The sequence below is a fragment of the Mastomys coucha genome, unplaced genomic scaffold, assembly GCF_008632895.1.
Source record: "Mastomys coucha isolate ucsf_1 unplaced genomic scaffold, UCSF_Mcou_1 pScaffold1, whole genome shotgun sequence".
NCBI lineage: Eukaryota > Metazoa > Chordata > Mammalia > Rodentia > Muridae > Mastomys > Mastomys coucha.
The window spans coordinates 3,649,114-3,659,639 of NW_022196891.1; positions in this window are offsets into that span (position 1 = coordinate 3,649,114).

Genomic DNA, 10,526 nt, shown 5'->3' on the forward strand with positions numbered 1-10,526 from the left:
CACACACTCAAGGTCCCGCCCATCCTAGGTAAAACGCCCACTATGCTAATCTTCTGGGCTAGAGGCGTGTCTCTTTCTTGTTCCTAGGAGTGGTTCAGCTGCACTACCTGACTGAGAATGAGGATTTTACTTGACCTTGCCCTGGGATAAGTCTCCCATTCTGTAAGCTTTAATGCCCTACCCACAATGCCAGAGGCAATTAGTCTGGGTGGGTAAATTCCAAGCCAGGGTTTGGCTAAGATGTTGGAACATTGGTAAAGGTCAGAGAGCAATGTCTAATTTTGCATAGCTATTAATAAATCATATATTGGTGGGCACCTAGCACAAGAGTAAAAGGACATATCTGGGCTACCTCTGAGTTAGGGGTGCCAGGAGACAATGCAGGGGCAGGAGACTGACTTCCTTGAAGTTTTTGCCTCAAATACTTCTGTCACTCAAAGTCTGCATGGCAATATAGTTCTTTCTGTTGTATAAAAGCACCTGGGGAAGTGAATATGTGTGAAGCATCTTCAGAAACCAGGGCACAGTACAGTCTTCTGTGTTATCTACAAATGCTACTTGTGCAGAGATTGTCAAGCTTGGTGTACTTTTAGGAAACAAACTAGCATCTTTTTATACAAAAATTAATGTTTACTGGATGGAAAATAATAATTAATTTGAAGAAGATGCATAGGTAAAACCAGTGATAATTAATCTTAAGTATTCAACAAAAATTCCCACTGTTTTACTCTAAAGAATACACATTCTTATTGGCTCTTTTCTGAATCATTGCTCTGTGTGAGAACTTTCTAGAGTTAGAATTCAGCAACCATAAACCAGTACGGAGTGATTAGCCTTTGCAGGCTGCTAGGGTGGTGTATCCATTGTAAAGCAACCCTGGGAGGCTGTTGGGGAAACGGTAAGTAACAACATAGGAACAAGGCAATGATCTGAGACACATGGAAGCTGAACATTTCTAGGTACATTTCCCACCCGCTGCAGTGTTATACATGCAGGATCAGTACATTCTCCAGGAGATTAAGGATCAGGATTCCCCTGATGGATATCAAATAAAGGTTGCAGTTGGGGTGTGGGAATTTTCAGTGTAAGTCTAATTCAAACCATTTCCCCTAGCAGTTTTTGAAAAACTTTTAGAATTTTTAAGATTTCCTTCCTAATTTCCACCCTTTGAGGAGTGATTACAAAAGACTTTATGAAATTGGCTAAATGTTCAAGATTGATTTTAATGCTTTGCCTTATTTTGGCTCCCAAAAAGCTGAGCTTCCAGACCTGAGAGTCCATGCCCCTAGCTGACTTAGACTGATGAAAAAGAATTGCCATATAGCCAATGACTGGGCAGAAAGACAAAGGCAGGACTTTTAGATTGTATGAGTGAGGGGCCAGGAGAGAGAGTGGAGAGACAGAGAAACACCATAATGGGGAAGCAGAAAGATAAAGGTTAAAGGTCTTCTGGCATGGAAGGATCCAGGAAAATGACCCAAGGGGCCACTCCCCTAATTGGGACTGGGGTAGCAGAGATGAAATATTGATTTAGCAAGCTGACTCAGGAAAGTTGGAGGGGAGGATGTATGCTAGTTGCAGGGAGATTTAGAAGTGCCCAACCATTTAGCTAGTCAGGGCATATCAAAATTAGCTGGTATGTGTGTGTTTGCATATATGTGTGTACGTGTGTGTGATATTCATAAATCCAGAGAGCTTTTGGGTAGATGCAATGTGCAAGTGACCCACTGGGAACCAAAGTGATTTAACTAATCCACCACTACAGATGGTGGGAAACATGATAGGTAAGAACTCACTATTTAAAATTATTTAGAGGTTCTTGAATGGAATACCCACACACCATGGTTTTAGAATAAGATTTGAGGGAGAATTGGCTTCTTATCTGGTCACAGATTTTGCCCAAGCCATGTGGGGATTTCTTCCCTTGGTTCAGAATGAAACAAAGAGTTTGGGCTCAGAGGTGCTGAGAAACCCTGCTGTGCAAATAGACAGGCTGGCTACTCAGAGGCAGAGTAGAGGAGGCTGGCCTCCAACAAGCAGAAAATCAAAGGATAGAGAAGAATGAAATTTGATTTAGTTGTTTTAAATGATAGAAGGGAATATAATGATAATTGTTTAAATGTTCTTTAAGTATAGGTAGAATTAAAAGACCTAGGCTTTTGATCTTAAAGTACAGATCAGAAGCAGGGGATGAGTAGATTAAACTTATCTCAGATGGATAATAGAAGCTTATCTTAATTCTTGTTACATAAAGAGAAGGGGACATATGCACCCACAGAGATATTAATCTCCATAGGAGGGAGGATGTAAATATACTTAGATGAATAAATAATTGAGGCTTTTCATCTTAAATTATAGATCAAAAGGCAGAGGATAGGGAGCCTAACCTATCTCAGAAATTCAGGCCTTGAACTTATTATTAAAAATTAATTGTGTAAAAAAAAAAAGCAAAACCAAGAGATAGTAGAAGAGCACTATCTCAATGGTTAATATTTGTTTAGGTTGTTTTAATTGCTTTGAGTTGATTTAATTATCAAAATGAAGATGATTTAAAGTTTGATGGTTTTTATGAATTTAAAATTCCTCTGGGAAAGAGGTCAAGCTATACCATTAATGCTTTCTGGCTACTGGACCAAGGACACCACGCTATTTTGGGAGAGAGGCTCTGGATTTGTGTTGACAGGAAATTTGAGAAAAGGCTTTGGACCCCTTCCAGAGTGATATGGATCAGATATGACAGGGGTAGAAAGAACCCCTGAAGATCTCAGCAACAGAAAAGAAAAATTTGAGAAAATCAAACAGGATAGGTAAATTGATTTGCTGGTTCCTCGACATAGAACAACCCAATGACTGGCCTAGACATAAAAATGTCTCTAGCCACAACTTCAGCTAAGTTTAGACAATAATTCTTGTTGGTTATAGAATCCTTAAGGTTTATCATGCTGTCCTTCACATGGTATAAATGAAGATTTATTACAGTTAGTTACTTATCAAATTGAATCATTAAAAAAAAAAAAAAAACAGTTGCCTCTCACTTGCTCAAACAAGGAGCAAAATTCATCCTTAACTGTGAACCTTTCACAAGACATACAACTGTCTTAATAGTAGTAAAATTTTGGTTGTGAGATTCACCACCAAAAGTGTACATTGATTCACCTCAATGTACAACTTGAGGAACATTCATCCTTGGGACACTGAAATGACCCGCTGTTCCAGCCCCCTGCTTCCAGATGCTGTCCAGAGCTTTGCTTTCAGAACAACCTGGAATAATTGCTACTGATTCCAAATGACTTCACTTCAACTAAACTTTCAGTTGGATCCAGTCGAAACTGCAGTACAGCACCAGAAGCATTTTATTGCATTTATCTCTATGATATCCCAACAAATGCAGCTCAACTACACAGTATAAGGTGGACCAATACATGTGTGTCATTAGCAAAGAATCTTTCATCACATATCCTTCCACATGCTTGCTTTAGCAGAACATCCTTTCTCCTATATTTGCTTCAGTGAAACGTTCTTTCACAAGTCTGCCTTAGCCTTTTACATCTGTGTCCACTTTAAGGAAATGCTTCTTCACATGTTTGTCTTAGTATAACACCATCCGACCTACTTTCCAAAGAACCCTGAAGCTTCTACTTCATAATGACATTTAATACTATTACATTATTAAAGATCATGTGACAATGAGGCATGTCTGCTTTTGACAGCTTCCCTATTCCCCTTCAAAGAAGAATTTGGACATGAAAACATCCATATAGAATTGTCCCAATTATGGCAAGATGGCCACTGGACAAAAATTGCCCTATTCATCTACAGAAAAAAAGGTACTTTCCAGAAAAGGAAACATAATGAAGCATAGTTGACAGTTTAGCTCTGCAAATACAGAGCTAAATAGTCCTTTATAGTTCCTACTTCATTTCAACATCTGTCAGATGATTCTGGGCCAGAAAGCTGAAGATAGCTGCGCCAACATTATAAGAAATTAGGGAACTGTTGAAGTACTCAGCTGTCTCTGCAATTTGTTTAAGTTTTGGAGGTTATGCTTTCATGCTTCCTACATATTCAGATAATAATTCCTTCTTAAATTTCTGACATGGTTGAAGACTAGTTCTAGTCTCATAATCAAACAAGTTGTTTAGCATTGAGGAAGATGATATCGATTTGAAATGGTTTTCATGGTAATACAAGCTAAATTCAGAACAACTCAGATATAGAATTATAAGCTCTTTAAGTTAGGATAGATGCCAAAGTACCTTAATTGACAAATATGATAGACTGGATATTAATTATATTTCGTACTTTGTAATTTGTATAATTGTTATGGTTATGCTCAATTTGTATCTAAGAGAAGAGTCTCTCTCTTTTTTTGAAATTTGGACACAAAAGGTGAGATGTTGGAAATTGGTTCTAAAGCTTTGTCTTATTTGCATCCCAAAAAGATGTGCTTCCAGACCTGAGGGTACTTGCCTACAGCTTGCTTCTATTGATAATAAAGAATTATCATACAACCAATGGATGAGCAGAAAGATGAACACAGGACTTTTAGATTGTGTGGGCAAGGGACAGGAAGAGGGAAAGGAGAGAAAGAATCTCCATGATGGGGAAGCAGAAAGATGAAACTTAAAGACCTGCATGTAAGGATCTGGGAAAGCGGTTGAAAGGGCCACTCCTCTAATTGTTTCTGGGGTAGAAGAGATGAAATGTTGATTTAGCAAGTAGACTTAAGAAAGTTGGAGAGGAGAATGCATGTTAGCTGCAGGGAGATTTAGAAGTGTTCAGCTATTCAGCTAGTCAAGACATATCAAAATTAGCTGGTGTGTGTGTGTGTGTGTGTGTGTGTGTGTGTGTGTGTATGTGTGTGTGTGTGTGATTTGGTAATCTCAAGAATTCTTAGGTGGGTACAGTGTGCACATGACCCACTAGGAGCCAAAGAAGTTTAACTAATTCACCATTACAGATAAATATAAGATTGGAGTAGTATGCTGAATTTTCTCATTTGCTATAATAAATCCATAATAAGTTAATTCAATTTTTACCTCAGCAAACAGATCTTCCAGCAGTCTATTATGTTCAGCAGAAATAATATCATCTATATAATGTATAATAAAAGCTAGAGGAATCAGCTCTCTGTCTCTTCCTAATATGGTAGGAATTTTTTTTTTTGACATAAATTAGGGACTGTTTGCCCTAAGAGGGCTGCAGACAGAGATAATCCTTGAGTATACAAAGGCTCAAAATCAAGACAGAGACAATGGATATAATCATTAATATCTCATTTCTTTGTTTTTAATTTTTTAAATTTATTTTACAACCCAATATCAACTTCCCCTCCCCTCCCAGTACCTCATCACTCAGAATGTCCCCCTGTTCCTGATTTCCCTTCATCTAGAGAAGGAAGAGCTCATCTCCTGCTCCACAGGTAACATATCCTGCTACACCACCTCCCCCATCCTTCATCAGATCAGTTCAGGACTAAGAACATCTCCCAATGAGAACAGGCAAGTTCATTTAGGGGATCCACAGACAGCCAGGAAACAGATACAGGGATAGCCACCACTCTTGTTGAAGACCAAGCTCTTCTTCTAATAGATATGTGCAGGGGCCTAGTTCCACTCTTTGGTTGGCAATTCAGTCTCTGGAAGCTTCCAAGAGCTTAGGTTAGTTTACTTCCTGTGGAGTCCCTGTCCTCCTCTGTTCCCTCAAACCTTCCCCAAACTTTTCAATAAGACTCCCTGAGCTTATCTAATGTTTGGCTGTGGGTCTCTGAATCTCTTTCTATTAGCTGCTGCTTGGAGCCCCTCAGAGGACAGTTATGCTAAGTTCCTATCTGCAAACATAACAGAGTATCATTATATCATTATTAGTGTCAGGGATTGGTTCTTGGGGTGGGTCTCAATTTGGGGTAGTCATTGGTTGGCCATTTCCTCTGTCTCAGCTTTATCTTTATTCTTGCACATATTATTGTGGGCAGGACATAATTTTGGATCAAAGATTTTTTGGGTTAGTTGCTATCCTTATCCATTCACTGGAAGTCCTGCCTGGATAGGGAAAGTAGCCACTTCCAAATCCATATCCCCCACTGCTAGGAGTCTCAGCTTGAGCCTCCCCCATAGACCTCCTGGAGCATCTCCCATCCAAGGCTTCTGGCATATACTAGAGTTTGCCCCATCTATCCACCACCTATTTCCCTTCTATCTCCCTTGCTTTCCCTACATCTGATCCTCCCCCACTCCCCTGCCAATTTCCTTTCCCTTCTATTTTCCTCCTATTGCTCTTCAATATCTGGCTTGTTTCATCTTCTTAGAAAGAGTCAACCATCATCTCTTGGGCCTTCCTTTTTGTTTGGTTTCTTTGGATCTGTTGATCATGGTATGGTTATCTTGTACTTTGTGGCTAATATCTGCTTACATATGAGCACATGTCTTTCTAGGTCTGAGTTACCTCACACAGGATAATATTTTCTAGTTCTATCCATTTGCCTGTGAAATTTATTATGGCCTTGTTTTTAATGGCTGATTAATATTGCATTGTGTAAATGAAGCATATTTTCTTACTCATTCTTCAGTTGAGGAGCATATAGGTTGTTTCAAGTTTCTGACTACTACAAATAAAGCTGCTATGAACACATTTGAGCAAGTATCCTTGTTGGGATGTTCCATCATTTGGGTATATGTCCAGGAGTTACATAGCTAGGTCTTGAGGTAGAATTATTCTCAATTTTCCAAGAAACCATTAAATTGATTTCCAGAGTGGATATATAAGTTTGCACTCATATACACAATGTAGGAGTGTTCCTCTTGCTCCACAGCCTTGTTATCATGTGCTGTCCCTTGAGTTTCTGCTCTTAGCTATTCTGACATGTATAATGTGGAATCTCAGAGTCACTTATTTGCATTTCCCTGATGACTAAACACTTTGACTATTACTTTGAGTGCTTCTAGGTCATTCTCTATTGAGAATCCTTTGTTTAGCTCTGTACCCCATTTTTAATTGCATTATTTGGCTTGTTGGATTCTGAATTCTTGAATTCTTTATATATTTTGGATATTAGTTCTTGGTCAGATGCAGGGTTGGTGAAGATCATTTCCCAAACTAAAGGCTGTTGATTTTTCCTATTGACTGTGTCCTTGACTTACAAGCTTTTTTCTTGCGGTCCCATTTATTAAATGTTGAACTTAGTGCCTGATACATTGGTATTCTGTTCAGGAAGTTTTCTTCTGTACAGGCGAGTTCAAGGCTATTTCCAACTTTCTGTTCTATTAGGTTTAGTGTATCTGGTTTTATGTTGAGGTCTTTGATCCATTCGGACTTGAGTTTTGTGCAGCGTAATAAATACAAATCTATTTTTATTCTTCTACATGATGAAATCCTGTTAGACCATCACCATTTGTTGAAGATACTCTCCCTTTTCCATGAAATGACTATGGCCTCCTTATTAGAAATGGAGTAGCTTCTGGATGTGTAGCAGTATTTCTGGGTCTTTAATTCCATTCCATTGATTAACCTGTATTTTTCTATACCAATCCCATGCAGTTTTTATAACTATTGCTCTGTGGTACATCTTTAAGTCAGGGATATTGATAACTCCAGAAGTTAGGATTTTTCAGGAAGGAACACAAACCACTGGTCAGGTGGGGTTCCTGCATTCCTGGATCCTGCTGGTCCCAGTTACTCTCGGTGATGCTGGAACAGGTGGTGTTGGAACATGTACTTTAGTGTGTATGGGCAAGTGTAGATCCCATTAGTAGTGATGTTTATTAATGGTTTGTTTCCTCAGTGTAACATATGTCAGCATTAGGAAAAAAACTGTTTTAATGCATATAGAAATCAACTGTATAACTTTTTAACTATTCTTTGCTTCTACAATTATTCCAAAGTAATTGGATATTTTTATAAGAATTATAAATATATATGGAAAAAGAATAAATAATACAAGAAGTAAGAATAAAAGTTCTGCAATACTCATGTCTTCTGTTGAAATTTTTATGAGTAAGAAAAGTAACCTTATTATTCACATAAGCATATTCTGTTATATCTAAAACATATTTTTAACAATATTAAAATATCTAGAAAAAGAAAATGGTCATGTCTTATAAGTTATTTTTGATACTGGGCCTTGGATCTGCAACCTTTTGCAGTCTTGGTAAGCACTCTACAACTAAGCTACATCCTCAGCCCTATAATTTTTATTATACCTTAATATTCTCTAACACATTTGTTTTATAGTCATATTCTATCAGCTTCATACTTTTCCCAAGCAAAGAAATACTATCTTAAGATAAAAACAAAATTGGTCTGGGTTGGATTATTTATTCATTTTAAGATACACTTTTATTCAAAATCTACACATTTAATTAAAATAGGGCAATTTTACAGAAACACATTTTCACATGCATAGAAGAATCGCAGAGAAAGGAGTCAATTTCAATCCCTACTTTCTATAGTTCTGAAACCTTTGATTTTGTTACATTGACTGAAGTTGCACTTCATCAGAAGGGTGCAGTAGAAGTAACTGGGCTTTGATATGCCACGAAGACCTGATTACAGCCATCGATTTTGGGTGAGTCTTTCCACTTCTCTCCTGCACCAGCTCATGAGAAGTGTGGCCAGTGATGACAGGCTTTAAGGTTTTGACATTTGTTAGACTAAAAGTAGCACACCCCTTGTGACCACCCAGAATGCTCAATATTTTCTACATTCACTTGGAAAGCATCAGAAAGAAAGTTGCACAATCAGTTAGATGCATCATAAGAGGCATTGCACTAACCCTCCAGGAGGGGCTCTGAATGTAACTTTACAGGCATCCAGATACATCCATGAAGTTTCCTCCAGGATTCTTTAATTCAGTGGTTTCTCAACCTTCCTAATGCTGCAACCATTTAATACAGCTCCTAATGTTGCGGTAATGCCGATAAGATTATGTTTGTTGCATCTTCATAACTGTAATATTGCTACATTAAGAACTGTAATACAAATATCTGATATTCAGGATATATTTTCATTGCTACAAATTGAAAATAATTAAAGCTTAGTGATTAATTGCAAAACAATATGTAATTATATATTTGAAATTTTATTGCTAATTACAAATAAATGAAATTTTGGGTTGAATTATGTTGTAACATGGGTAACAATCTTAATATAACTGCAGTCAACTACATGGTGCAATTTTGCAGCAGTTTGTGTGAAAAGCTAAAGTCACAGCAAAGGTTAAGACTGCTTCTTTCTCACCAGCTCAGAAGTTCTCAGGTCAGTATTTGAAAGAACACAATGAAGATCACCTTCCACAAGTCTACTTCTGCACGTACACTTGATAATCAGCAAGGACGACACCCTGTTTCACCGGGACGTGCTGTTGGAAATGGAACAAGAAAGTACAACACTGCCTCAGGCAGGTGTGACTGCAAAAGCTTGATCCAGACGTTTGTAGTTGATACTGGAGAGAATTCAGCCCTTGCTGCATCACTGTTAATAAGTTCAATGAACTCCTCCTGTGCTGACTCAGGAACATCTTCAACTTTGATTGTCAATGGGTTTCTGGCAAATGCAAATGGGATGTCGGGTAGATTGGGAAAGTTCCATGAAGTTTCACCTACAGGTATGTAGAAGTGTTCTTTCACTGAAGATATCATCCTAATCTTTTGGTCTGGTCAGTGTCATACTCCTCAAAAAGAGCCAGATGAGGGAGGCAACATGTAAGATTTATTTTCATCCTCTTTTTTTCAAAGCTGAAGTTTTATTTGGAATGATCATATCTTTTCAGTCAAATTGAGGTTCATTGCCTTTGATTCTGGCAGTGACAAATTTAACTCATACAAGACGGCAAAGATGCCCAGCAAGTAAGCCCTTTTCAGCAATAGCCTTTTATCTCTGAAAAAATGCTCTGAACTACAGTTTTGCTTTCTGATTAAGAAGAGATTTGAGTTCATTGTGAAGATCAAAAACACCTTTAAAGCGTGTCCTCTTGACAACCATCTTCCTTCAGTGTGAAATAGTTGAACTTTGCTTGGCACAAACTCATAGTTTCAGAAACAGTTGACTGTCTAAACTGCTAGCCAGTACAAAACTGACAGAACTTAGGCCACTTTGTGACTCTTGTGGTAATGGCTTCATTGCTTCATTGCTAATATTTGCAATGGATCATAAAGGGAGATCTAATGACCTTTGTTGACTCATTCACTACCAAACTTCTAAATCCAGATGGACATCCTAGCACAGATGGAGCACCATTTGTGCTAACACCACAAGTCTTTTCTCAAGAGACCCTAATGTTGTTTCAGAAACAAACCATGTCAAATACATCATGTGGAGTAATAGTTCAAGAGCTTAGCAAAAACAAAACAAAACACAAACACTCATCTTTAAAATTTTCATCATTAGTATTGATGTGCTAGAATAGCTGCTCGTTTTTGGACACAGCACACTGGGTTCAAACAGTTCCACCTTGAAGAGGTTTTATTGGGAGAGAAAGATGGGGTAGTGGCAGAAAAAAAAGAGGGAGAGGGAGAGAGAGAGAGAGAGAG